At 44.1% G+C, this 27,332-nt stretch overlaps 1 long non-coding RNA gene across 3 annotated transcripts in view; it reads right to left on the reverse strand.

The window, feature by feature from the left end:
- The window catches only part of LOC116501764, a 39,048-nt gene extending 11,716 nt beyond the window's left edge, over nucleotides 1–27,332 (reverse strand). For 2 of the 3 annotated variants that reach the window (XR_004254518.1, XR_004254516.1), the window contains exons 1-2: nucleotides 18,844–18,925; nucleotides 2,524–2,603 (exon numbers count right to left, since the gene is read on the reverse strand). This is a non-coding gene — a long non-coding RNA (uncharacterized LOC116501764). Of the gene's footprint in view, nucleotides 1–2,523; nucleotides 2,604–18,843; nucleotides 18,926–27,245 lie in introns of those variants that run through there. The other variant, XR_004254517.1, reaches the window with a different exon arrangement.

Raw genomic sequence — 27,332 nt, forward strand, 5'->3', positions numbered from 1 at the left:
GGCCTGGCAGGCATGCTGCCGTCTCTTGCTTGTGCGTGCGAGCAGGGTGGGCTCACACAGGGAGTACCAAAGGCTTTCCAGGTTCATCCCTATCATGTGTATTTCCCAGCCACAGTCCCTGGCTTTACCTATTGAAAGCAAAAGAGAAAGATCTGTCATTGTAAGACAAGATATGCACTGAGCGCCAGAGATGCTCTAATAGCAATAACATGTGCTAGCTGAAGGTCTAGCCCTTGACCACTTTTTCCCTGTGCTCAAAGCAAAATAAAATAAAATAAAATAAAATAAAATAAAATAAAATAAAATAAAATAAAATAAAATAAAAATCTAACATGTGAAACCCTGCTCCATAGCCTCCAAATAATGTTCTCTGGACCTTAAACCAGGTTCAGAAAAATATTTTCAACAGAGCTTGCTGAGGGAGAGCTAATGGGTTAGGGAGATTAAAAAGAGCTGTCAAAATGAGGTGGGTATTTAGGTAGGGAGGGATACAAGTTAGGAGAGGGTTTAGCTAACTAAATAGGGACAGGAAATAATAAATGCAGCTCCACACACACAAGCACACACACACTCATACATGTGCAGTGCCAGCCTACGACTCAGGCAAAGAGTCTATTGTTTCCGCATATAAAAATCTTCAAACTAGAATTTACTTGATCATGTGCACTGCCTTTTCCTGAAAGAAAAGAAAACTGAAAGAAATTATACTCAAAAGAAAACTGAAAGCAATTATACTCATCTATTTTCTTATAGAAAGAAATCATTACATAGCTCTGTGGAACATCGTCTAAAACTTCCAGTTCTCAAAAATTACTGACCAGTCTCAGCTGGTGTAAATCAGCATAGTTATACTGACATCTAGGAAGCAGAGCATTTCTACCCCAGCTTAAAATCTGCCCCCATATGCTGTTTCTTTAGAACAACTTGTCTTCCCTTTTTTTTCATGATATGCATCTGGTTTAAGGTAACTTTTCCTTTCCCAGCATATGGAGCTGAATGATTATGACGATTTACATTTATTTTAAATCACAGCCTATTAAATGGAAAAATAAATGCTAATATGTTGATGTGGTTTATTTCTGAATGAATTATTGATATGAATGAGTAGTTGCAGCTATCATAATTACTGTTTATTAAATAAATATATTTTGAATTAGAGACCCTTGATTAAGAAATCACATTTTTGTCTGAAAATTGTTTTCCTGCTGCTATTATAAGCAATACCTCACATTACTCTAAATAATAATAAAAAAAGATTGTTGAAATTATTCTATTTTTTATCTTTTCCTTTGCTCTGTGAACTTGGCAGCGCTTTGTGCATATTCCCTTTCACTGCTTCTCTCCTCTAATCAGTTAAGTGAGGCTCTTTCCCCTCTGTTGTTTGTGTGGATCTGTCACATAGCACCTAGAGACACAAAAAAACATTTTAAGCAGGAAAATGTGAAACACGAAAACTAAAGGATTGAGGATCAGATACCTGAAACTCCTCTCATCATTTTCTTTTAAGCTGAGCACGTTTCATATTAATGGTGTCTCTTTAACATAAATAATGATCTAATGAAATAAATATGAAATTGAAAGAATCATAAAAAGAATTTTACATTTAAGAATGCCATCTGTGTAACACTTAGCCTAACAATTAAATCATTTCAGCGCCAAAGCAGCTCACTCCGCTTCCAGCACAAGTTACAGAGCAGTATAATGGTTCTGCAGAACAGCACAGTATCTGAGCTCAGATGAAGAACAAACACCTGGGTTCAAACTCACTTTAGTCCACATGGGCAGTGGATATCACATGGGAGTTTTGAACTAGTCCCTGCTAATGCTTCTGCCTCGAGTCATCACAGATTTTTTGTGCAGCTGCCGATTTTCATCAAAAGAAAATTTAGATATCAGTGTACAACATTGTGCAGATCAACATGAGGGTATCTTGCTACAACTATTGCACCAATTCTCTGCTTTTTCAGTGTAAAACTCTCCTGGAACTCAGAGACAGTAGAGTTCAACTGGAGAGACCAGGACTCAGAAGCAAGACCCCATACAAGTAAATCTGTAGCATGAAAAGCTCTTTCCAGAAAGCACTTGCAACAACAGCAAACTTGAGGATGGCTTTTAGGACTGGCATCCTAAATCATAAGATTATGGACAGCAATACAGCGTCATGAACTGAGCTCACAAGACCTGGGAAGCCAAATTCTGGTCTCCTGTAAGGCAGCACAGCAGAGCCACACTGAGCACAATGGGGATTGTTTGTTTACACCAGCTGAAGAGAAGGGAACATATTTGTTTTGAGTGAGCTGTGTTAGAATACATATTTTTTTATATGCCCGGGCCTCATTACGCAGTGCTAGTCTTCCACATGGATCAGATCCTAAAACTGCTCTACATACTGAAATAAATGTGAGCTCTACCCACAGAACATCTCCAGACTTAGGCCTCACGTCTATCAATGTCATCTTAAAAAACAAACGCTTAAAAAAGAAAAACAACAAAAGTATCTTAGAGACGGTGGAGGATGCTCACGTGCAGTAGATGCCATTCAAGGCGATGCTGAGGAATGACTTGGAGAGACCCATGTAATAAGGCTGGAGAACAGAGTGGGCCTGAAAGAAAATGAGAGATAATTAAAGTTCACTGAAAGAAATGTGACTTGCACCAGTCAGTCAGGAGTTTTCTAAAAGTGAGTGCAAATTATGCTTCCACAGCAGCCACGAGGCTGCTCTAACATCCCCCCAGGCAAAGGTGGCCACAGCCCCTGTTGTGCACGAGACATGAGAGCCTTCACAGGGGAGAGTTAAAGCACTGCTCAGCAAACAACCTGAAGAGCTGCACACTGTATTCATGTACGGAAGGTATGAGCCAACGGAGAGAGACATTCAGAGGCAATCAAAGAGGATCTGAGCCTCCCTGAGCACTCACATGACAGTTGGGATCATTTCGGATCCCTTCCAATGAAGATAAAATAGCATCAAAAGCAGTGAGGGTTTTTTTCTTTCTTTTTAAGCATGAAAACATAACATCATTAGTCAAATTTACTCTGAACTTCTGCCTCCTCATGTTGATTTGTACTCAGGTTGAGTAAACATATCTTTCCATCAAGGTAAATAAATGTAAAAGCCTATCAGTAACTTAATTGCTTAACGAATGATGCAGTGTGGGGTGTAACACTGTTTTTGACTATGCTGTTGAAGTTAACGACCTCTCAAAAACACCTATTATACATCTTGGCAGTAAAAAAAATATCTCTTCCTACTTGAAAATTTGCTCATAAAATTTCAACCATTTTCTAATAATTTTTTCCCCAGTTTTGGGAAGGGGGGTGGAGACGTCCTAGGGCAATTTTCTAGGTGTACTGCCGTCAAAAAGAGTTTATCAGTGAGAGACACTGTCTTTTGCATGTCTGCATGCCCCCAAGAAAATAAAATTGAGAAAAGCAGAGAGACAGTCCACAACAAGGGCAGAAGTTACCAGGTGTACGGGAAATGCCTCTGACTAAAAATGGTTCACATTTCACTGGGGTGGGGAGGTTCAGACCACAGGTGTCAGGCAGGAGCCCGATCTCTGACGCACAGCACACACATAGGGACATCTATCTGGTAACGTGAACTCCTCCGTCCTGGTGTACCTGGTGCCCTGGGCTGAGAGGACCCAAGGGAAAAGCAGCCATGCTGGTTAAAAGAAAGCCATTTGATAGAGGTGCAGACAAAGTCAGCTCTCCGGTGAGAGGACAGCCAGGGAGGAGTGTGTACCAGGCATCAGAGACTGAAATCTGGCTTGTGGCGGGCAGGCAGGCAGAGCACAGAGGCACAGCTGCCAGGCTGACATGATGGATCAGAAAAGGCACTAAGGAACTGCAAGAGTCCGGGCAGCTGAAGCAAAGCAAAACATGGAAAGGCAATAGGTCAGCCCATCTTTACAATCTATCAATTAAACAATCATCCACTTGCAAAGGCGTGTTATGTCCTGAGCAGTGGATATCCCAGCATGCGATCACTGCCGTGATGGAGCGACAGGCTCACAAACAGGAATTAATAATAATAATTACTAGGAATGCTAATAATTTTGGATAGGCCATTCTATAGTGAACCCCTCCGAGAAAATAACACGGTTGGGTATTTTGGCTTAATTATACGGTCCCATATCAGCTTTACTCAGCCCACTGCAAAACAAAGGTGTGTTCATAATTGTCCATTATGTGGGAGGGTTTAGCCAAAATCTCACCCTGCTTCGGCCAGTTAGCGGGGGTGAGAGTGCCGTGTAGTTAGCTTCAGCTGCTTTCTCCAAAGCCCTGAAGCTTTCAGAAACATTCATTTCTGTTGGCATCACTCAACAGCTCATTGTTAGGATTTGTTCTCATTGGCATGCATGAACTAAGACTGATATATCAGGCGATCCAGAGTGACAGCCTTCAGCCCAAAAAGTGGATACCTGCTTCCCTTAGAGTCCAGGGACTCGCACTTGATTCAGAGGATATATGCAAAAATTATCTTTCCTCTCTCATTTGCCTGTGTTAAGCCTAAGAGCATTCATCCAAATTAGCAATCAGGCAAACTGTGCATGCAAAAATCTGCACTTGTACAAACCGTGCTTTTTTTTTTTTTTTTTTTTTTTTGGTAACACTGTGAGATTAAATATCTTGACAAAAGACGAAAACCCTTTAACAAATCTTCCCCTAGAGAAAAGTAGCATTTTTTTTATTCCATTTACTGTCAAATGACATAAAGAAAGTATAGCTGAACACAGTCCTATAGGTTGATTTGTTGCTTTAAATAATGTCACTAACATCCAGATATCAATGTGATGGTGAAAAAAAAAAAAAAAAAAAAAAAAAAAAAAAAAAAAAAAAAGTTCACATTGAGCTAGATTCAATTACAGACCTAGAAATTGAAATTAAGTCTGATGCTACATGCTTAATTCATGTTTGTGTGACTGAGAAAGAGAGTATCTGGTTTACCTTGAATTTCCTGCCCTGGTGTGGTGAAAACATGACCCATTATATTAATTAAAAATAGTTTTAAAATGTAGCTTAAGTCATATCACACTGGCAGGAAAAGACAAACACTTTTTGTCCTCAGACTGTTATAGGATATAAGGGAAGCTGCTCAACATCTTTTCCCTTGATTCCTGGGTATATCTCACAATTCCCATTGTGGAATCAAAATAAATAAATAAATGAAATGAAATGAAATGAAATGAAATGAAATGAAATGAAATAAAATAAAATAAAATAAAATAAAATAAAATAAAATAAAATAAAATAAAATAAAATAAAATAAAATAAAATAAAATAAAATAAAATAAAATTCACAGTTAATAACCAAAGATTCTTCTTTAATTAAAAAATTAAGTATTTGCCCCTCAAAACCCATAATCATTTTCCAACCACACTGATTGAAACTGATGCATACTGGCAATTATCACGTGCGTTATTCAGGTCTATACTTTGCTCTGTGTTACCTCGTTTGGTGCTACACCCAGTATGGTACGTTAGAGTTTAATACCCCAAAATGCCATATCATATCAGTGGAATTTAAACCAGCACACATTTGACTACTGATTTCACATATGGGGCTGGGACTAACTTTTCTCCTAATATGGTGATGGCACAGGCACTATTTAAATGATTCCTGAGCCTTGTAAATATACACCAGATGTATCTTTTGTAAATGTTACATTTTTCAACATCTCAGCATTTGTGAATAGTTGAAAGCTATGCCAGCCATGCTTTAATGGGGCACAGAAGCGTGCTGCATTCAAAGAAATGGCACACCATTGCAATAGTCAAAATTACAAGCGCTGTCAAAAGCGACATTTTCACTTTATTGATTAGCACCAGGTAATGCAGTGCTCTGCATCGCACACTCATATAGGCCATTTTCAGATGATGTTTCTGTGCACGAGGGTGCACAGAGGGACCTGGAACTGGATCTGCAGGGGCACACACTGGGGAAGGAGGAGAGCAGAGATCTGGAGACATGAACATGCCCCTGTGGACACAACAGACAGCCCAAGGTGAGGTGGGAAGGGCTTCAGGGGCTGCTGATCCCAGGGTCTTTGGTCACCAGCACACCTTTCCTGCTAGCACTGGTGCTGTATGAGGCTACAATATGATTTTCTGTGTCTCAGGCTCCCGCTGCTTGGTCCTCAGCACAGGGAGAGACATCTCCCGTAAGAGATGGAGCACAGGTTGCATTCATTTGGCTGTAAGAAGCATTCATCCTCTGGGCTTTTCTAGACCCTTTTATTCCCCCAAACTCTTCCTACCTTTCCTGTGTTGCTGCAGAAATCTAGTCGGAAATCTGGGAGCAGGTGTGTGGCAGGTAATGGGAAACATCCACTCCTCCCTTTCTACCTCCCAGTACTTGACATGCCCTTCGCTACATCCCAACTGCAGCCATGGCCTCCCCAACAGCACCAGGCAGTAAAAAGAGCCATCAGAAAAGACACCAGCACATTTCTCTGAAAACCCACTTCTCTCCTTTGCAAGATTTGCACCGAAGCTGTACCACAAATAAGAAGGAAGGCCTCTACAGTGTTGCATTGTTCCTATTATTCTAAAGGCAGAGTGCTTTTTCCTAGGTGAATTTCGTGCTGGATTTGCGCCACGCACCTCGGTCCAGCAAATCAGCTAAAAGTCAGAGCTAGGTGATACATGACAATAAACTTAGAGGGAATGGACTAGCTGTAATGCCCCACTACAAGTATTATTTCCAAGTTCACAGGCTTGCAAATTAAAATGTCCCTGGATCACTGCCATAAAAAAGAACATTAAAAATCAGGGGAAGAGGTCTGGGCATCTGTTAGAAGCATCTAATATATACCAAATGTGTATGCTGAGCTTCTTAGATATATGCATTGCTGACATATAGCCTACAAGTAATGTAAAAGCAGAAATATTTTAATTGTATTTTTCCATTTGATATTCAAATGAAAAAAATATATCTTATTAAACACAACACTTGGCTTTGCTATTTTAATAAAAAATAAGTTGTTGAGGAAAAGAAAAGCAAAACTACTGATTCCTTTCCTTATGATGATCAAATGAGCCTTTCATGTTTGTATCTTATACTTCACTTTTTAGCATTTTGAGGCAAATAGCAGATATCAAAACTTAGTAAATAATCAAAGACTTATTCAGTTTTTCCAAACTGTCATGCTGCTTATCTTGTAATAACTGATCTCTTAGGTAGCATAAGCTATTTAATTGCTACTGAAGATTATTTGAATGAAAAAGAGACGACACTCTCCCTTACCCCTCAAAAAGACAAAACTATATTCTTCAAAAAGACACATGCCAGCAGATAGATTCTGATCTCTTATACACACACACAAGTGCAATTGCTAATTTTACAAGATTTGATAGGAGCTGCGGATCTGAGATTACACCCTGTCCTCCTGACTGCACATTCCACATGGAAAATGGCTTAATTTGGAAATAAAATTTGTTGCTGATAAATCAGGACTCCGTAGTCTCTGGGTATCAGAATAACCAAACCTATTAAAGGGTTTTAAAAAGCAGCTAAGTATGCACAGCAACTGTATTTTAAAGGGACTTTTTACAGTGTTTGGCAAAGTGCGTATTCATGTATCCCCCCTGACATGATAGACTGTAATGGCTTCGGTCTGTCATGTCAACCATCTGCATATTAAACAGTCCCTAAGTACACATTGACACAGCAGACCCTAATAGCTCTGAAGCCGTAACAATCTATTGAGTCAATAATATGCATGTTAAAGAGCATCTCATGTACTTCCATCAATATCTTTTATCTTTTACTTAATTTGTATCTTCTTTTTATATTTATAGCCAGAGTTAAGGTTTTAGGAACCTTTATCCTTAACGTGCTGCCGCAGATGTGAAACATGTGGCACAGAGAGGCAGATGCAGTAGCAAAATCCTTCCCTAGGATCTGGGCCAGATCTTAAAATGACGACTGTAATATTTTTACACTGGCAAAGTGCATTCTTCCTCCTGTTCCAGATAAGGTGGAAATATCCTCTCATTTCTGCTGGGCCTGATTCGGTGCCGGTGAAAACCATGGGAAAGATTCCCAGTGATTTCACAGACTTTGGATGGAGCCCAGTGTGATGCTACTCATTTCCTATTACACATTTCCTTCTAATTAAATGAAATAGGTCACAAGGGGAAAATGAAACAAAAGACAAATGTATTTACTTACAGTAATATCAACCCCAAAAAAAGACAATCAGAAACAAGAGAAAAGATAACACAAAATACGCTGTCTCTTCATTAACTTGAAATTACATCTGGTACCATAGTCTTAATTCATTCCAGTGTGATCCTGAGATCTTTTATGCTGTGGAAGAGGGAGACTGTTATTTAAGCATAAGAAAATGGTGAGTTAATTTCCTTTGTCTAAATAACCACTAAGAAAAAAAGCTTAATTTGCTTTTCCTCAACTTTACATCACTGAAGCATGCTATGTTCCTCGTACTCTGAGCACACAACTTCCCCACCTTCCTCCTCTCCTCTTGCTTTCTGTAAGCACCACAATTTGGCTCACACTTTTAAAAGTGAATCCAAAGTGCAGTTTGTGTTTCCAAAAGGCAGAACCAGGGCCAGGGAGGCCACTTGACCCTATCAGCAGATCTTACTGGCCTGAATTCCCCGCTCCTTTCCACTAATTTGACACCAACATGTCTTTGAAGCAGAAATGGATTTATTCCAGCATATCCTTGATTAACTCTCACACCAGTGAGAGCAGAAATGTGGTACTCTCCCTGTTGCTTTCTGGAAGTGTACAGGAAATTCTTCCTCTGTCTTGTGCCTTTTCATGTCCCCAGGCACACCAGACCAGATCATCTACTTCTGTGCTTCACTTCAGGACAGCATGCCCTAATCGCTTCCTGGCCTGCTATTCACTCACATGACAAGAGCTGATGGCACCTGCCCTCTATTAATTCCTCAGCAACTTTCTTGCTGTTCCCAGCAGGCTTTTCTTCCCAACACAACAGCAGGGAAGTCAATCAGACGCCCACGTGCATGCCAAGGGATCTGCCCAACTATGGGGCTGGTCCTCAGAGTAGTACAGACACTTCATCCAACATGCCACAGTGCGTTATCAGGACAGGACTTTGAAAGCAATGGGTAACCATCATTTATTATTTGAGCTCATCCACTGAAGATCTAACAAGTAGATTTAGTTTGGAGATTATATTTTTTTTTCTAAATGAAAAAAGCTGTTGAAAAACTCAAAGCAAATGCACAAAAGCTGAAAGATCTGTCATTAAAAAAAAAAAAAAAAAAAAAAAAAAAGATAAAAGCAAAAATCACTGGAAGTCCTGCTATCTGCATTCCCAGTACTTCCTTTAGACAGCCCAAGCAGAGCTCTGTAAGGGCTCATTCCTGAGGGAAACTGTTCTCTGCCAGCTCCTTTGTGCAATGACGCAAGTCATCACCAAAGCATAGATGAAGGGCACTCCTCTCTCTGCAGCATTACAGGTACAGCTTTGCCTATTTTAGGAAAATGTGTCCTCCCTGGCCTTGCTGCAGGAGCTCTCCTTTGCTGTTCTAGCTAGTCAACACTGGTATTTGCTGTGTAAATGTGAGGAAAAGGGTCAAAGTCCTCTAGCAGCCCAACAATCAAGACCAGTCTAGCCCTGAAAGTAAGAATGTCACACAGCAATGATAGGCCAGCTCTGAATCATATATATGACACCTGCCTGCTGATCTGGCTCTTCTATTTTCACTTAACTAGCTGCACAGGCTTACCAGAATTACCAGGCAGTGGAAAAGAAGGACAAGAGAAGGAGGACTGCTGGCCACACAGCCAAAAAGAGTCCTTTAATGGAAATCCTCATCACTGAAGATGATGGGGTTGGGTAATGCTCACTCAAGGCTATGAGCACTTCCAGGAATTGTTCCACTGATTTATGAGGAGAGGTCACCCAGTCCAACCACACATTAGAGCAACTGATGTCTGTCACAATGTGAAAGATTCATCAGCTTCTGTCAGCAAATGAGACTGATAGCCTGATATCTAAGGGCAATAAAGAGAAACTGACTGAAAGAAATGGGGTTCCATGGGTGTGGTGTTCCATGTCACCCAAGAAACCACCTGGTGTGTATTGCAAATACAAGGTGGGTACTCAAAGAGTGATGGCTTTTCATATTGGGAAAGTGAGAAGCTTCTTGCTTCCTCCCATACCACATCCAGCTGCCACCAAGACTACCCAAACCTGGCCTGGTCCTGAGCCCACCGAAGTCAATGGAAAAATGCCCAAGGACTTCAGTGAAGGAGGCTCCATATCCTCAGGCAAATGTGGGAGAGAGAGATTTGGGCAGGGCTATGATTTCACTGTCTGTGTGCATAGGATGTCTCCTTTCCCACACGGAGGAACGTTGGCCACCCTTCCCACTTTTTTGGTTCTCAGTGTTCAACACTGCACCTGGAGTTATCTCCCATTTACCAGTGAGCTGATTTAAGTGTCTGACTCAGTCACATATGTTTGGCTCACTTATCCAGAGTAAGATTTGGCCTACTAGCTGTGAAAACAGCTTATATCACATGTGCTGCAAAGCCTAGCCAGAACAGGCTGAATAAAGGATGAAGTTTAATCATGGAAATGTTGACCTACAAATAGAGAACAAAATGTTAAACCACATGGTATAGGGTGCTGCACACCCCAAATATCAAGGAGAGGAAAGAAGAATTGAACACATTTGGAAAGTAAAGCTTACTGTTTTGGTTTTATTTTTTTCTTTTTTTTTTCTTTTTCTTTCTGCAGATTCGGAGAGTCAGACCCACACTGTTCCCGCTCGCGATGACACCCTGGCATCCGAAGAACAACATGACACCCACCACAAAATGCTGCTGTTGGCTGGCGCTGTCTAAAGTGGTGAGGTTTCGTGAGGGAGGTGAGACTGCCAAAGGAAGGCAAGTGGGGGTGTCACAGTGAGTGGGACCCGGCCACCAGCGTGACTCTAGCCTATGGGACCTGTGAAAACTGGAGATAGGTAAACATGACGGAGATAAATGTCCCCTTTATCCCGTGTCCTTGAAAACAGTCTGTGGGTTACCTCTAATGGCTGGGGAGAGGGAGGGTCTTTGTAATTATTTTCACACCACCTTTCATCTGGAATTTTCTCACCTTTGTAGGTTTCACACAAGGAAGGGTAGCTTTTTTGGCAGAGAACCCGTTTCCATTTTTAATCACAGCCATCACACAAACAGTTCATCTCACAGGATGTGAAAACTTTCTCATAGGCTTTATTTAACATAATTTGGTGGGTTGAAAAAGACAAAGAAGAATTTTTAAATCAACTATTGTCTTGCTTTCAATACCTCGCCCGCTTTGTCTTTAGGTACCCTGCGTTTTAGACAAACGTAGTTAACAGCAGCCGGCCAGACCTTACTGACTGACAACTGTTTCTTTACAGGATTTCTATGTGCCAAGGAGCTGGACAGTAATATCCATTTGGTATTCATGGAAAGTACTTGCAGAACAATAATGACAATAATTGCTTCTGATTCTTGTGTTTACAACACTGCCAAAGTATCATTAGAGCCTTATTTATAGATAATAATGCTTATTAATCACACATATTTAAATTTTGGAATGTATTAGATTAATATTCTTTTGTAACTTGGTTCTGTACTAATGCTATGAAAAGCAGTTTCTGAATGCAGCCCACTGGAAGTGCTTGCCTCCGAAGAGTAAAATCATCCAAACCATCTGCAGGTAGGGACAAAGGGCACACCTCTTCCTTAGCAGGCAAACACCAGGACTGCAAACACGATTCCCCAAAGCAGCTCCTTCGGACTAATTCTGGGGACAAACTCCTGAAAAAAAATACTGTGAAAGGTGTGATAGTAATGTCACACTTGAGCTTGCTTTTTGATGCCCTATGAAACAGTATGCTTTGAACAGCTTTAAAAAGAAACTACTTTTTCTATCATCTCCTCCTTGAACAGTCTACTCTACCCTATGGGCAAGTTTAGGATTCGTGATCCTGGACCTTAGGATTTGTGATCAATCATGAGGTTGGTAGCGAGAAATGTAGTACAAAAATCACTCCTAATTTTGGTTATTAAATAATTCCAGCTTTTATATATCAACGTCTGCTGCGATTCAATAACGTGATAGAATGAAAATGGATTTTTAAAAATGACAGTTACAACAAGCAAAAATGTCACCCAAATCTCAATACCAACTGCCATATATTCATATTCTCCTTTGTCTCCCTGTAGCCCATTACAATGCTGAAAAATACACCAAAGCAACTGCAGTACCAAACTCTTCAATTTTTGGTGTGTGGCCAGCTCCATAAATTTGCATTTAAACAAATAAAATCCAGAACAGTGTAGTAAGTCTTTTTTTTTTCCCTCTTTTTTTTTTTTTTTCTCCCTGAGATGGTTCTTCAAGCAAATTTAAAGAGGCTCTGTCAGTTTAGGGATCACATTTCTGTCTGCTTTTTTTCCTTTTACCCACCCCTGATGTAACTTAACTACTACAAACGTGAGAAATTAGAGAAACTGTTCTTTTCTCTTTCTGTATGTTATTCTGTGTGCCCGTTTTGTGCTTTTTATGGCTTTCTGTGTGGCGTCAGTGCAACCTGTCCCTCAGTGTCACAGTCCCCATTGTCTCCAGGGATCTTTTACACAGCCACAGTGGCAGAAAAAGAAATAATAATTAAAATGCAGAAGCCTTACGTTGAGAAGAACACTTGTGGCTTGCTGCAGCTCCTGCAAACTGTTCTCAGTTTATAAATTTTACTGGACTGGATTACCGAGCGAGAGTGTCCCTTTAAAATGTCTTTCACCTATTAATATGCTAGTGTGCTTTGCTTACTGTTTTTTATAAAATGCGAGCATTGAGGTTTCCCAGGGACTTCAAGCCTATCAAGACAGTCGGTTCTCTGCAAAGCCCAATCATTTCTAGACAAAGCAAAGATTTAAAAAAAAAAAAAAAAAAAAAAAAAGAAAAAAAGAAAGAAATAAAAAAAAAAAAAAATTAATAAAAAAAAAAATAAAAAAAAAAAAAAAAAAGCTCAAAGCATGGTTTGGGATTGGGATGAAACCAAAGAGCAAAGTTCGAGCCACAGTTTGGAAGGGGGCCCGGCCCTGACAGGTTCGACCAGCAAAGGCCTTTGCCCAGGAGCAGGACAAAGAAGGGCACGGCTCACAAACAGGGGATGTGATTTTACTCATTTTACTAATTTTAGGGATTTTGCTGGGACGATAGACTCATTTACGTTGTTTCACCCCCAACTTGCAGACAAAGCAATGAGTGCCCAGAGGCCCAGAGCTGGGTGTGTGCAGAGGAGGCTTTGGACTGGGCCTGTTTCCTGCTTTCTGCTCAACACCCTCCAGCCAAAACTGACCACAAAAATGGTCATGCTGTACCGAGGGGACTTGCGCCAATATTTGCTCATTTGTTTCAGTTCTCCTAATTCTCCTGTTCTGAATATGGGCCCGTAAAGCCAGGTAGAGGCCGCCTGCTGCCTGATTTACCAATGCAGAGGGGTCGTTGGCATCTTGTAACCTCTCCAGCTGTTGGCAGCCCCTCCAAATGTTAGGAATATTTTCCTCAAGTTTCAGTGTGCCACAGTGCAGGAAGCTGTCCCTCAAAAAGACCTGTAAAATTTGCATGTGATTATTTCCTAAAGCTAGGGAGAAATACGTGGCAACGTTTAGTACTAACATCCTAATTTCCAAAAGTCAAAACATCAACACGTAAAATCATAATTCCCCCTATGTAGATTCCAGTCTTCTTATTTTCTTAATTGAGTAATGAACAATAATTTCTATTATTGATGTCTTATTTCTTTTTTTTTTTCAGGGTGGTTGTGGTTTAATCGTTTATCCTACCTCTGTGAAACGAAAGGCAAAGCAAACAGTTGTCACATGGGAAAAGGTAGGTTTGTGATTTATATCCGTAGGGCTGACGCTAAACCTATATGAAGATAAAACACCAATATTTTACCTTTTTTTTTTAGTCAGAAGTACAGGAAGTCAGATTTTTATATCCACATTTGACTTTCTCAAAAAAAGTGGCCCATCTTTTTGGAAGATATTGAGTTTTTACAGTTCTCACTGAAGTCAAACGAAGCTGAAAATGCCCCATGCCTATTGACAAAAAGGCCCCTCCCCTGCAGTAGGTATCCCATTCTTGTGCCTGCATAAACTCCCAGTTTGAAAGTGCTGGCCTTCCTGCACAAAATAAGTAGACGAACCTACAAATACCACTCACATAACCCAGCAATTTTAGCACTCAAGTAAGTGTACGCAAAATCAGACCTCCAGCAAATCCCAAGCAATGAACAGCAAAAACACCTTCCTAGTGTTAAGTGGGGTTGATACCGGTTACATTTTGGATTTGTAGACATGGGATATGATAACCAAGATGGAAAAGTTTTGACTAACTTGTTCACTAACAGGGTCTCAGCGGTCACAAAACATTCAAAATCTACATTCAACTGAAAAAGATCTAATCAGAGAGAGAGAAAACAACAGAGAGAATTTCAAGATCATCTTTTTGTTGTATATTTTTATTTGCTATATTTTTCACTAGAACAATATTATCCTGTTTGTATTTAGCATTGGTTTTATTGTCAAATAGTTATTCTTTCTGCTACCAAATTGCATGATTATTGTGTATTTATCCCTCCAGATACGTAACACGAGCATTTCTCTTGCTTATTTTTATATCATTTATAGCCACTAAAATTTGGGATTTGTAGCTCCACATCATCTTCACAGAAATGTAAGACACAAGCAGGAATAAAAATAAAAACATACCTTCTCATCAAGTATTCTTCTAAGCAAAAGGAGAAAAATTAATCTTTGTATATTTCTAAATAGTCCTGTAGGAGTCATATACTTTTACTATGTGCTATATATTGTATAGTTTCTTCCTCTGTTATGACATGTCTGATTACTTTAAAAAAAAAAAAAAACTTTCAAAAACATTAAGGCACAAACCTTTGTATGGAGTACTTTTAGTATGCTTTTTATTCTGACAAGATTAATAATTATCCCATAAGCATGACACAGTTTTAAAATGTTGTTCCTAGTATGAGTTAGCATTGTTCATATACATATAGATGTGGAAAGAAAGGTTATTTCACAGCAGGGAAATGTATATTTAAACAAAGAGTGGTAAAACTGTTTTAAAAGGATTTTTTTTTCTCGTCACTATTATTCTGAATTTAAAATAACTATAGTGAGTTTCAGAAGTGAATTGGCCATTTATAACAAAAATGGAAGCTACTGAAATTAATGGGAAGTCATTTGGGGAAGTATATCAAATGCCCCAGGGCTTCAGGCAAAAGTGGTGAGAAAGAGATCTGCCATGTGGAAGGTGACAAGTGTGTTACCTCCCCCTCGGTCACTAACTTTTGCCCTCTTCCGTGGCACCTGTGACTAACTCCTGCTGGGAACCAGGCTACAGACTACCCAGGCTTTTGCTCTCCTTCAACAAGACAGTTCCTAGGTGCTTATAGTTCTCATGACAGCCTTAGCACTTGCCAGAAGGTGTCATTTCCCTCTTCACTAAACTCATACACATCCAGTGCTTTCCACTGGTGCAAACACACTTTTTTTTTTTTTTTTTTTTTTTTTTTTGCCTAGCTGTTCCAAATGCCCACTCATATGTATCCTATGTATTGTATGTATCAACTCGAATTATTGCTGGCTTGGTTCACTGAAGCCAGAGCCAAAGTAGGTAGGGTGTAAACCGTAGGTTTCTTCAGCATAAGTGCAAGGTCAGCCTAGCCCTGAGCCCAGCAGAATTCTCATTGACATTAGAAACATGCAAAAATAATCCCTCTGTTTCTATTAAGGTCCAAAGGAGTTGCACCAGGAAGAGGACTGATGGCCAGATTCTGTGCTTTTCAGTGAGACAAAACACCAGGTGTGTTCAGTGAACACGGCAAGTAGGATTTGGCCCAACTGAAGGAACACGGCTGGCTCCCAGAGGCTAAGCTGTACCTGCTCGCTTGGGTTGGAGCAAGGCAATGAAATCCAGGAGTCGATAGACCTCATATTAGGGAAAGGACTGAGGGCTGCACCTTCTTCCCACTGAAACCAATGGCAAGGCAGCCAGTGGCACCTCAATTTCGCCTGCGCTGAAGTGCAGGATTCAACTCTGCTACACTCTACTAACTTCTCTTGCAGGAGTAATTTTTCAGTAATGCAAAGTCAAATGCCACAGGGCTCACTTTTTACAACATCAGGCTGAATTGTATAAACTCCCATTCTAAATGTAAAGTCTTATTGCATTACTTGAGTTCATACTTTTCATAAATGTCCCGTTGTGGTACGGTTTCACTATGTATAAAAACACGTGCAGGTATTATGGGCTGTATCACTTCATTTCATCTCATTAATCAGCTACTTAAAAATGTTTTCCTTGCAGTGCAGTAGAAAATGAAACAAATGTTCTTTTTTATCATTTCCCAAATTAAATTTATATTCCATAATGACCGTATTTCATGTGCAAAATAACAAAATATGCTTACATACCTGACTTCACTTCTTTAGTGAATTGCTTCATTTGTAAAATGGTGCATATAAAATTGGAATCTAAAATGAATTACTTGTTTTTTCTTGCTATGAAACCTTGTTTAAGTTCATAGCAATTTTAAATATGATACATTTAAAATATTAATATTTCCCATATATTATTCACTGACTTTCAGGTTTCATCTCAAGTTAGAGGCACTTCATATTTCAAAGGAAGAACTGTTCTTTTTTTTTTTTCAGTACTAATGTTCTATTAATTCACTTTGTAATATCACTCTAGTTCAGACAAATGAAATTGCACTAAATTGCTTATGCCAAGAATCATGCTAAAGTTGTTGGCATTATATAAAATTCCATTTTCCATTATTATTTTATAAGTTTGGTTTTGTTTTTTGCTTTCCTTTTTTTTTTTTTTTTTAAATCTCAGTATCGTCTTTTAGGTATAATTCATAGCCCTGTTTAGTTTGTTCTAGGACAAATATATATGCACAAATATTTTTATGCTGAGGTGGGGGTGTAAGTAGGTATTTACAGTAAAGTCTGTAACTTAGGTGATTTTTTACAAGGAACTAAATGCGAACTCTGAGAAAACAACCTTTACAGATTTTCCTTTATGAATATTTTTTTTTTTTACTTTTTGTAGTTTTATCTTCCAGCATGTATATCATCACACACGTGTATATACACGCACGTACACACACATATCCATTTATGAAAAATAAATTTGTGTGCGCGTAGAGATGCTTGAAATGTCTCATATGCATATTATACAACATATGCCATTCATGTAATCACTTTGTATTTATATATACATAAATAAAATTCATTTTATATACATAAATAAAATATGTGAAGGTATTCCTTAAAGGAGCTACAAAGGCCTAAATGTAGGTGGATTCTTCATCACATCCAAAGAATTAAAAGACAGGGGATATAAAACAGAATCTTTTTATATGACCATGTATCTTTTATAATCTCTCCATAAAGTCCACATGGCTACTTAACTATTTCCAGAGACGTGAATGAAAGTTATAGCTGGACAGGCTGAAAACCTTTAATAAGTAAAGCAGCATATAATCCTATGAAATGCTTTTCAGGAGTGAAATAATTACAAAATGCTGGAGCAAGAGTGGCAAACAGCAGTAAAATCACCTGTGAATAGATGTAAGAAGCTATAAATATACTTCGGTATTTGTATTGTCGACTTTCCCTGACTTCCATCAAAATCAGATGTTCAGGAGTTAGAAATCCAACTCCAAGGAATGCAGATTAAGACTTATAATAATATATAGCCTGTGCCTTAAACTTTAAGTTTGTAACATTGTTAGTAAGGTATCCTCTTTTTTAATGCTGATATTTGTTCCTTTTGCAATTAAAAAAAAAAAAAATGAAAATTTGACCCAACTCTTTTAAAAAAATAACTTGCCAAATGACTGATGCAAATCCTTGTCAATTGTGAATACAATGAAATTATACTCAGAAGAGTGAAAGACAGGAGAGCCTCCTGCTCAGAAGCAGAAAAGAATGCCCTGTTCCTCTGCAGTCCTCAAACGCCAGGATTTTGCAATATGAATTAGACCTCAAATGCAAATTAACCTCCGAAGGGGGAGAAAAAAAAAAATCAGAGAGACATACCGAGTCAAACGCTCCTTTTTCTGCCTATCTCGTCCGCAATGTTAAAATAGGCTAAACAAAACAAGTGCACATCAAGATAGAGCCAATTAAGGCGAAGAAAGCGGGGAGGGGAGGGTGGGGAGGCAGCCACCTTCCTGAACACATGGGGAGTGGGAGCGCATTATCCCACGATGAGCCATCCCTACCTTCTGAGGGTTTCAAAGGCAGACAACTGGGGGAAATTGGAACCAGCTTGGATTTTGGTGATCCGCTTGCACCCGGGATGCGGGGCGGGTGAGGGGGAGAGGGTCGGTCTGGGAGGGGGCGGAATGAAAAGAGGTGGTGGGGGGGGATCAAGGGTGCCTCGTGGTGTGCAAGGGGATGGAGATTTTTTTAATTATTATTTTTTAGGGGAGGGGAGAGGGGGGGAGAGGCAGCGGCGGGGTGAGCGGGTCCCCCTACTGCTGGCGCGGAGGAGGGCGGAGGGGAGCCCGATCCCCCCCTAAAAAAAAGGGGGGATTTTGGGGGGGCACCGGGCAGCCCTGAAGGGGCGAGGAGGGATGAGGAGGGGCCACCGTGCGGTGCCGGCGGCGGGCAAGGGAAGGCGCTGCCCCTATCCAGGCTGCAGGGGGGATGTTTCGGGGTGCTGCCCCCCCATCCTTCATTCTCTCCCCCTCCCAACATCCCTTCCCGGACCCGCGCAGCCCCCCCGCGTCCCCCCCATCCCTGCCGGCTGCCTCACCGCTCCCGGCGGCTCCCCGCTTGGAAATGGAGACCGGCAACTCTCGCCAGGGCTCGCCAGCATCCCACGGTCCTGAGGAAGGAGTTTGGGGCGGCGGGGCGGTGGGGGGGGGGGGGGATAGGGGAAGGTTGGGGGGTTTCGGGGACTTGCGGGGGGATGGGGGGGGGGGTTGAGAGTGACGGTGAGGCGAGGAGGAGGAGGAAGGAGGAAGGCTGGGAAGAAGGGGGTGGGGGGAGACGGAGCTCCTGAAATGGAGCCAGCCCGAACGGGAGCCGATGCTGGAGCAGGGGCTGCGTCATTTCGGGGCTGGGAGAGGGCGAGCCCCCCCACCCCCCCGCTCCGGCGGGGCGCTACGAGGCCGCCCCCCCCCCCCCTCACACGCACACATCCCCCCCTCCACAAGCCCCCGGAGCCGGGACGGGGCATGAAACCCCCCCGCAAGGGGCAGGAGCGGTGCCGAGCGGTGCCAGGGGCAGCGAGGGGCGCACGGGGGGGCGCAGGGCAGGGGGCGGGAGCGGCCACGGTCACGCGTGGGGGCATTTCACGGGAAGGGGGGGGTGTCGCCGTGCCACATTTCAGGGGTCCCCGGGAGGGCAGGGGCGAGGAGGAATGATCGGCATGTCTGAAACGCGCAGCCCTTCAAAGAGTTTCAGCTGGGCGAGTGGCAACGCCTTCTGCCCCTTCCACGTTTCGAAGCGCAGTAAGGGGGAGGAGGAGGGGGAAAAAAAAATTCGTTCTTTTTCCCTTTTTTTTTTTTTCTGCGCCGGACAGTGGGGTTCTTTGAGCGTACTGTAATGTCCCGCAATTACAAACAAACTTTCCTTCTGCAGAGAGGAAGTAGCTGAGACTGAGGATCTGAAGCTAAGCGAGTTGCCAGCGGCTACCCAGGCCTCGGCTGACCCTCGCCGAGGGGCAGGGGCTGTGGTGGCACGGCCCTGGGTGCGGGGGCTGCGGGTGCTGTGTGCTGTGCACCCCAGGGAAAACCTGGCAAACTCTTCCCTTCTTTCACCTGTGCCCCTGGTCCAAGTTTCCATCTGAAATTCATCCTCCCAAAGGCTTTCTAAGCTCAGCTTTGGACATTCATGTCCATCTAGTGTTTTATTTTATTATTATTTATCTTCCCACCAGCCCCGTGAGAAACCAAGCTGCTCTGAGCAGGGCTGAGATCGCAGGTGCTGTGATGGAGGCCCATGGTGGGCACCACTAAAAAGCAAGAGCAAAGAGTCCCCAGGCCATGTTATGGCACTGGCACAGCACCATGTCCCAGCCTCGTACAGCACCTGCCACAGCAAAGGTGGCATAGCCAAATATTGACCATCCTCATTACTGCAACGTGCGTATAGGTGTTAGCTTAGTTCACAGCTCTGCACGTGCGTGTGCGTGTGTGAAATATGTGTGCACACACGCACACGTGCACACATCTGTGTATATGTATACATTCAGTAGCGAGGGGCCTGTTAACCCGAGCAGTGTTTTCTCTCCTCCAGATAGATGCGTAATGCACACACACAGTGGTGATACCTGAGGTGTTTGGGGGTGGGGATGCATAATATCTTATAAATTTGAAGTTTTTATCAGGCAGAGCAGATTACTTTAAGCGTTCAATTTCTCAGCGATCCAATTTTATTAGGATTTACTATCATTTGTGCTGCGCATCCCTGGGGAAATAATGCTTTGATTAATGTAATCCTGGGCTGGGATCCGCCACATGCCCCTCTCCCAAGAGAAGGGCCCTGTTTGACAAACAAAAACAGAGCAGCAACTCTTGCAATCTGCACTCACCTTTAGAAAGCCCACAGACACGCACACACTCAAAATGCAGCCACCTCCTCCCCCTAGCCCAAACACAATAGCAGCATTTCAAAACAATGTGCGCTTATTCATTTGCACACAATGCCTCTGATTCAGTGTGGGCTGTACAGTCCAGCCCTCAGCTGCACGGAGCCAGCCCAAAAACGATACCGCTCTGTTCCCCACTGAGGAGCTGAAGCATCTCCGGGAAGCTCAATGCCTCTCTCTGTGTTTCAGGCTCTCCTTGGGCTCCCAACATTTTCTGCCTCTTTGTTTCCCACTGCAGGCCTTGCTGCAAACTGATTTCAAGGCTGCTCAAGCAACCCAACAGCCCCCAGAAACTGTCCCCGAGGCCCTTTGGCATGTACCTGGGGGTACAAAACCCTCCCTGAGTGGGCCTGGTAAGTGGGTGCCAGCCAGACACCCCGCTCAGCACCCCTGCTGCGCAGGGACCCCAGGAAACAGCTCCCAGCAGAAAGCGTCACTGCACGCTTTTCGACAGGGAATTGAAGGGACTATTCCTCCCCCTTTTGGGGGGTCGCTTGGTTGCCACCAGCTTTGTTCCCAGCCACCAGCACCCCCATTTTGCTTGAGACAAATCCCGGCAGCAAGAAGGAGTCTATAGGGATAAAGGTGCCCAGATGTTTTCCCTGTCCTCTGTCCACCAGGTGAAGTGGCCGGTGCTTATCCATCCCTCTTCCTCCCCAAATCCCTCAAAACCACTATTTTAAGGCTTATTTTCTTCCCTCCTCAACAACAGTGCGCCAGAGGAGGACACCCAGTGACAAAGGAGGGCCCTGGCCGCACTTGGGCCACTTTCTTCCAAGTCTGGCTTGATAAATCCAGGAGGAGGGAGGGACCTGCGGGGCTGGAGATGAGGAGGGATGCGTTTTGAGCCGGGGTGAGCAATGAGATGCTGCTGCCTCCTGCGCGTCCCCGCTGCCCCCCGGTGCGGTGACTCAGCGGTTACGGAGAGCTGGGGGGGGGGGAAGAGGAGGGCGCATGGGGGGGTCCCCCCCTTCCTCCCCTCTTTTCTCTCCTGATGAAAAACGATGCAATTACGTTTCTGCATGCTGATCGGGAGAGTTCAAATAACAAGCTTTAAACGCGTTATCAGGCGCTTGTTAAGGGGAAGGACGGAGGGAGGGGGGTGAAGATAAGGGGGGGGGGGGGGGAGCGAACCCAGCCGCGCGGTGCGTGGCCGTGCCCGGGGTTCATGCCCCTGCCGGTGGGCGCACAGCGTGTGCACGTCTGTATGTCTGCACGTATATGCTCCAGTGAAAGCCTGCTAGAGGAGGAGGTCGGCTCTTCGGCCTGATTCCTCCCCCCCCTCCCCGCACTCTGAAAAGGGTCCCGCTTTAAAGCCAGCCCGACCCCCAGCACACCGGGGCTCAAATCGCTGCCAGGAAAAGTTATTTCCACCCCCTTCCCACTCCCTTTCCCTTTCCCCCTGCGGCCCCGGGGGGCATCGACCCCCATTTCGCATCTCCCTCGCCCTCTCCCCACCGGGTCCCCGCCTCTGCCCACCCCCCCGGCCGACCCCAGCCCTCTCAAAGGCTCGGGGAGCCGGACCGGGGCTGGATGCGGAGGGGGAGGAGGGAAGAAAGGCGAGGACATGATGAATAATGTTAACTTTTGACTGTAGGAGTCATGATAGAGTTGAGCGAAGCTGCGGGGAAATATGTCATTTAATCCCGGGGCTACTGAAGTCCCTTTTATTAAGCATCGTGATGCTGGAATTACCCTGCTGTAAAAGCGGCTGAGTGCTTAAAAGTATCCAGCACCGGGGAAAAAAACGCATAGATGGGGAGGAACTGGTGTAAAATGATGGCACGGACAAACTAACCGCACGACCGTGAAAACCCCAAGCGGATTAAATAAATATAAATACATGTGCATTAAAAAAAAAAAAAAAAATGCACGGTAAAACTGTAGCTGCTGCATTCACGCAAGGAGAACAGACAGCGTGTGCATGTTTGTGTGCAATGCCAAAAAGAGCAGCCTTAAGGTTGACCTGCTGCAATCTGCACTGAGCTCCTCAGACAATAGACAAGTTCAAATGTCAAAAAATCTAATAATAAAAAACAGAGCTGCCAAACTGCACGAACTGTTTTCTGGTGTAGCACAATTATTCACCCTCTTATCCACTAAGAGACTGCCAGTCCTTATGCGCGTAAAAGAAAATCTATGTAATGCATATGGATCTTTCTTTCTTTCTTTCTTTCTTTTCTTTCTTTCTTTCTTTCATTCTATTTTTTTTTTTCACGTGTGCAAAAAAGCACGCAAATCAGAATGATATCATGTCTAATAAAAGCGGGGCTAAGGTTTTCACAGTCTTTTACAAAGGACTCCAACTTGTAAATCCCCTTTTTATGTTGCTACATGCACGATTATTCTTATAAATAAAAATCTACATGTTCAAGGAGCCGGATGGTAACTATACATCCCTATGATTTTAACGTCGGTGGGAGCATTAGGTTTCTATCATATGTAATGCGTCTGCGTTGAGCTCAAGTCAACAGATAGATTGTTCCATTCATTTGGCAACTTTCATTACAGTGCGTGCGAGGTGAGCCCTAAGCACGACACATTGGGTAATATCGGAATTATGCAGCTGGGAGAGAAAGGACCTCTATTTTAAAACCTATCCAGCTTTGCATGTGCGGTCCTGTGTTATTGTTCTAATTTATTACAGAACCAGAAACGCTTTGTTACGCTCAAAACAATAAATAAGGTTGGGAGCGAAGCCTTCATAATAAAAGGTATGGACAAATGAGCCGCCTGCCTATTGTGTTTATCGTTATTATTGTAAGCCTTTAAAAGTAATATGTGTATTTTCCTGTTTTCTCCAGATTGGTTAGTCTAATATCCCTAGTGCAGCTATCAACGTGGTCATAAGAACTCTGAACTACAGCATGGGTAAGCTTGAAAAACACAGAGCAAATCACATTAGCCAAGAATGCCACATAGCTGGAACCCAGTCAACTCGGCGTTTTCAGCTGACTGCTGGATTATGCACGGCTGTGTTTTACATATAGCACGCTGTATACGGAATATGTCTCGATGTTTAACATTTTCATTTGTAAATGCTAATGAGGCAGTCGGTCTCCGCCGTTATATCAGGAGATACCTAAGCGTTTCCCACCCTGAGTAAACGACTCCTCGAGACAGTCGCCACGCACTTTCTTTTCCCCACTTCGGTGCCCGTTCCGTTTACACACCCACTTTACAAAGGCGTCCCAAATAGGCTCTTAACGGGGCCACTTGAGGCACAAGCCCCAGAACCGCAGCCGGGACAGCAAGTTGTCGCCGAGCTAACTTGTTGCTCGTTTTAGCGGTGGCTTTGCTGCTTGCATTGCCCCGAAGTCTTGCTGCTGCTGCCCACCGCGGGCAGAAAGCAGAGGAGCTAACTCGGGGTCTGCTTCGTACACGGGGAGGGTTGGGGCAAGCGGGAGGGAGAGGAGATTTTGGGAGAGGGGAGCCTCTGAACCTCGAGCCCGGGGCTCTGAACTTTGCTGGGCTCCTCAAACTCCAACCCGCCCGCTCGGAGGCGAGGGAAATGTTCACTAAAAGTGCGGCAAAGCTCCAAAAAGCGACCGCCTTCCTGGTGGGAATTGCGCTCTGGAAATGTGTTTCACCGGGCTGGAATATTGCTCTTGCTTGTTTGGCCAAATGCGGTAGGTGGAAAGTTTTGTCCACGCAAATATCTCGAGCATTTTCCCGCACGGTCAACACACGCTGAGGCTTGACTCCGTTTTCCCAAGGAAGAACCAGCACCACTTTAAATCAAAAGTGGATGTATTCTCCTAGGTCGTTTTCCCTCTTTGCCTACTTTTCTTTCTCTCTGCTTTTTTTTTTTTTTTCTTTCTTTCTTTCTTTCTTTTTGGGTATGCATTAGGTTTTTAGGCGGGGAGTTCATCTTGCCAGCATCTATCATATTTATGGGCTGTGTGATTTCCAGGGCTCCAATTGGTCTTTCCTTTATGGAGGCGAGGAATCAAACTTTCCCAGCCGCACGGAAACCGCTGGGGCTGCAGCTCGGGGAGGAGGGGGGAACAAAGTGCCCTCGTGTGTGTGTCCCCCGGGACCGTGGGGACATCCCTTCGCAGGTGCCTCTGCTGGTGTTGCAGCCCCGCTGGCCAGCCTGCTCCCCGAAGGGGTGGGGGGAGCGACAGCGACGCGGTTGTCGTTGCTGTCCCCTATCGCGACAGCTGGCAGGGTTTGGGGGGAGACGGAGGGGATTTGGGCCAGAGGGCTGACACTGCGCTTTTGCAAAAGGCCGGAGGGCCGAGCTGTGGTGGGCTAAGCCGTGCCGGCCGTCGATGTGCTTGGTTTTAGCTCGGGTTAACTCCTGCCAGTGTCCCGTCCCGGCTGGCGACAACTTGTGGCCGGGATGGGGGGGCTGGAAGGGGGGCGGCGGGGGCTTCGCCAGTGGGGAAAAGGCGTGAGGGGAGGGAAGGAGGGGCCAGTGGGAGGGGGGAAAAAAAAAAAAAAAAAAAAAAATAGAGAGAGAGAAAAAAAAAAAGCTACTTTTCCAGCTTTAACACAGCAATTAAATATTAAATGATCTTAAAAAAATAAATAAAAGAGTCGTTTTATTGCATCTCCAGAGGCTTAAGCGCGTTGTTTGGGGAAAAAAAAAAAAAAAAAAAAAAAAAAAAAAAAGGAAAAAAAAAAAAAAAAAAAAAAAAAACATGCGTGGCACCTCAGGTTGCCCTGAGTTTAATTAGCTGATTTGGCTCCCCCGCAGGCCTCGGCTCCGCTGGAGGCACCGCACCGCCCGGGACACTTTGGGGGCCGCCTGGGAGCCCGCACCCCCTTCCCCACCGCCTCCCTCCCGCCCCGTCGGACCCCTGCTCTCCAGCCTCCAGCATCCCTCTCCCCTGCAAATTTGGGGCTCCCCCAGCCCGGGGCTCCCGGCCACGGGGCTGTGCCCGCTGCGGGAGGGGGCGGCGGTGCCCGGGGGTCCCGAGCATCCCCCGCCGGGCCGTGCCGGGCCGAGCCGTGCCGGGAAGGGCACCCGGGCGCCCCCTGCCGTCCTCCCTCAGCCTCGAAAAAGTTTATTTTGTTCAGCAAGCCGCCTCGTATAAAATTAACGAGAGCCAATAAAATTAGCTTACATGTTTCAACTGTAAAAGTCCAAAACAAAATAAAGCTAGTTTTGGTGAGGCTAAGGAGCTCGGCTTTGGCCGCGCTCTCTTTGGCTGAACTAGGGCCCTTTTATCTAAAGCCCAGTGCACAAACATATAGCTTAATGTGACTAGTGTTCTTCCTTTTATTTCTTTCTCTATGGCAACCAATATGTTCTGCTCAGAAATGTTCCCCCATCAAGGAAACAAATGATCTTGAGGGAGCAGCTCTATACGGCATCTGTTCCAATGGAGCACACAGAGTTAACCCCAGTCAAAAGAGACGCCGGGCACGTCAACAAGAAGTGGAAAATGAGCGATTCTTCTCCCCCCCCCAAATTGAAACCTATCCCTCCCTAGTTTTACAAGCCGTTTTATTGATTCGACGATCGACCGTTTGCAAAGAAGTAACTAATTCTAGGAAATCACAATGATCGCCAGCTATTGTGTGCCCAAAAGAGCAGCCACAGAGTGGGGAATATATATATATATATATATGTATATTATGCAAATGGGACGGCGAAATGAAAATAAATGAAAGTCGCGTAACGGGATATTGAAGCCTCGGTAAAGTTTGCAGGGAGCTGGCCTACTAATTTCAGCCTACATTATTTATCACATTATTTATCGCGCTGACCCCACCGCTAGAAAAGAAAGAAAGAAAAAAAAAAAAAAAGAAAAAAAAAAATAGTTGCGGCTCGTTAGCCTCCACCTCTCAATTAGCCGGAATCGAGGAGGGAAAAGCGGAGCGAGGGGGCAGGAGGGAGAAACAAAGTGCAACCTGCCCTGTAAATCCTCCGGCCCCCTCTCCCCTCGGAGGAGAAGCCGGAGGGATGCCCTGCTTAGTTTTGATTGATTATCCTCTTTCCGACGGACCTGCGCCGCTCCAGCCCGGGATGTTGAGCCCAGCCGGCTGTTCCCTAGCTACAGCGTTAACCCTGTGCGCGCTCCGCACCGCTCCGCACCGCTCCGCACCGCACCGCGCCCGGCCCCCCCCCCCGCACCGCCGCCGCCAGCAGGTGCCCGGCTCCCCGCACCCGGCTCCCCCCCCTCCAGGAGCGGCCCCCTCCTCTGTCCCCGAGCCCCCTTTCCATCCCCGAAAGGTTTTCGAGAGCTTTCTCCCCCCCCCCCCGCCCCCTTCCCTCTCCCCTCCATCCCACCCACCCCCTGCCCCGAGCCCCGGCGTTACGATAATTAAGAGTGCCCAGGAAAGTGAAGCAGGGACCCAGAAAAGTCTGAAGAATTGCTTTGCTGCCTCGAGCTTTGGAATGAATCCACGCTTTTTATGTAATATTTCACTAAGGTGGTTTTTGTTGCTGGTGGGATTTTTTTTTTTCTTTTTCCTTTCCCTTTCCCTAAGCCTGTTTCCTTCCAGGCAGTTGCCATGGGTTTCCCTGTCTTGTCCTAGGCTTTTGAAACCCCATATCCAGAAGACTTTAAAGCAAACAAAAGTAGAAGAAAAAAAAAATGTAAAACACTTACCGATCATACTTCCAGGATTTAGAGATTTTTTTTTTAATTTTTGATTTTAATAAGGTGACAGGGGGGAAAATCATGTTCTCAACTCCA

The sequence above is a fragment of the Aythya fuligula genome, chromosome 1 (assembly GCF_009819795.1).
Source record: "Aythya fuligula isolate bAytFul2 chromosome 1, bAytFul2.pri, whole genome shotgun sequence".
Classification (NCBI taxonomy): domain Eukaryota; kingdom Metazoa; phylum Chordata; class Aves; order Anseriformes; family Anatidae; genus Aythya; species Aythya fuligula.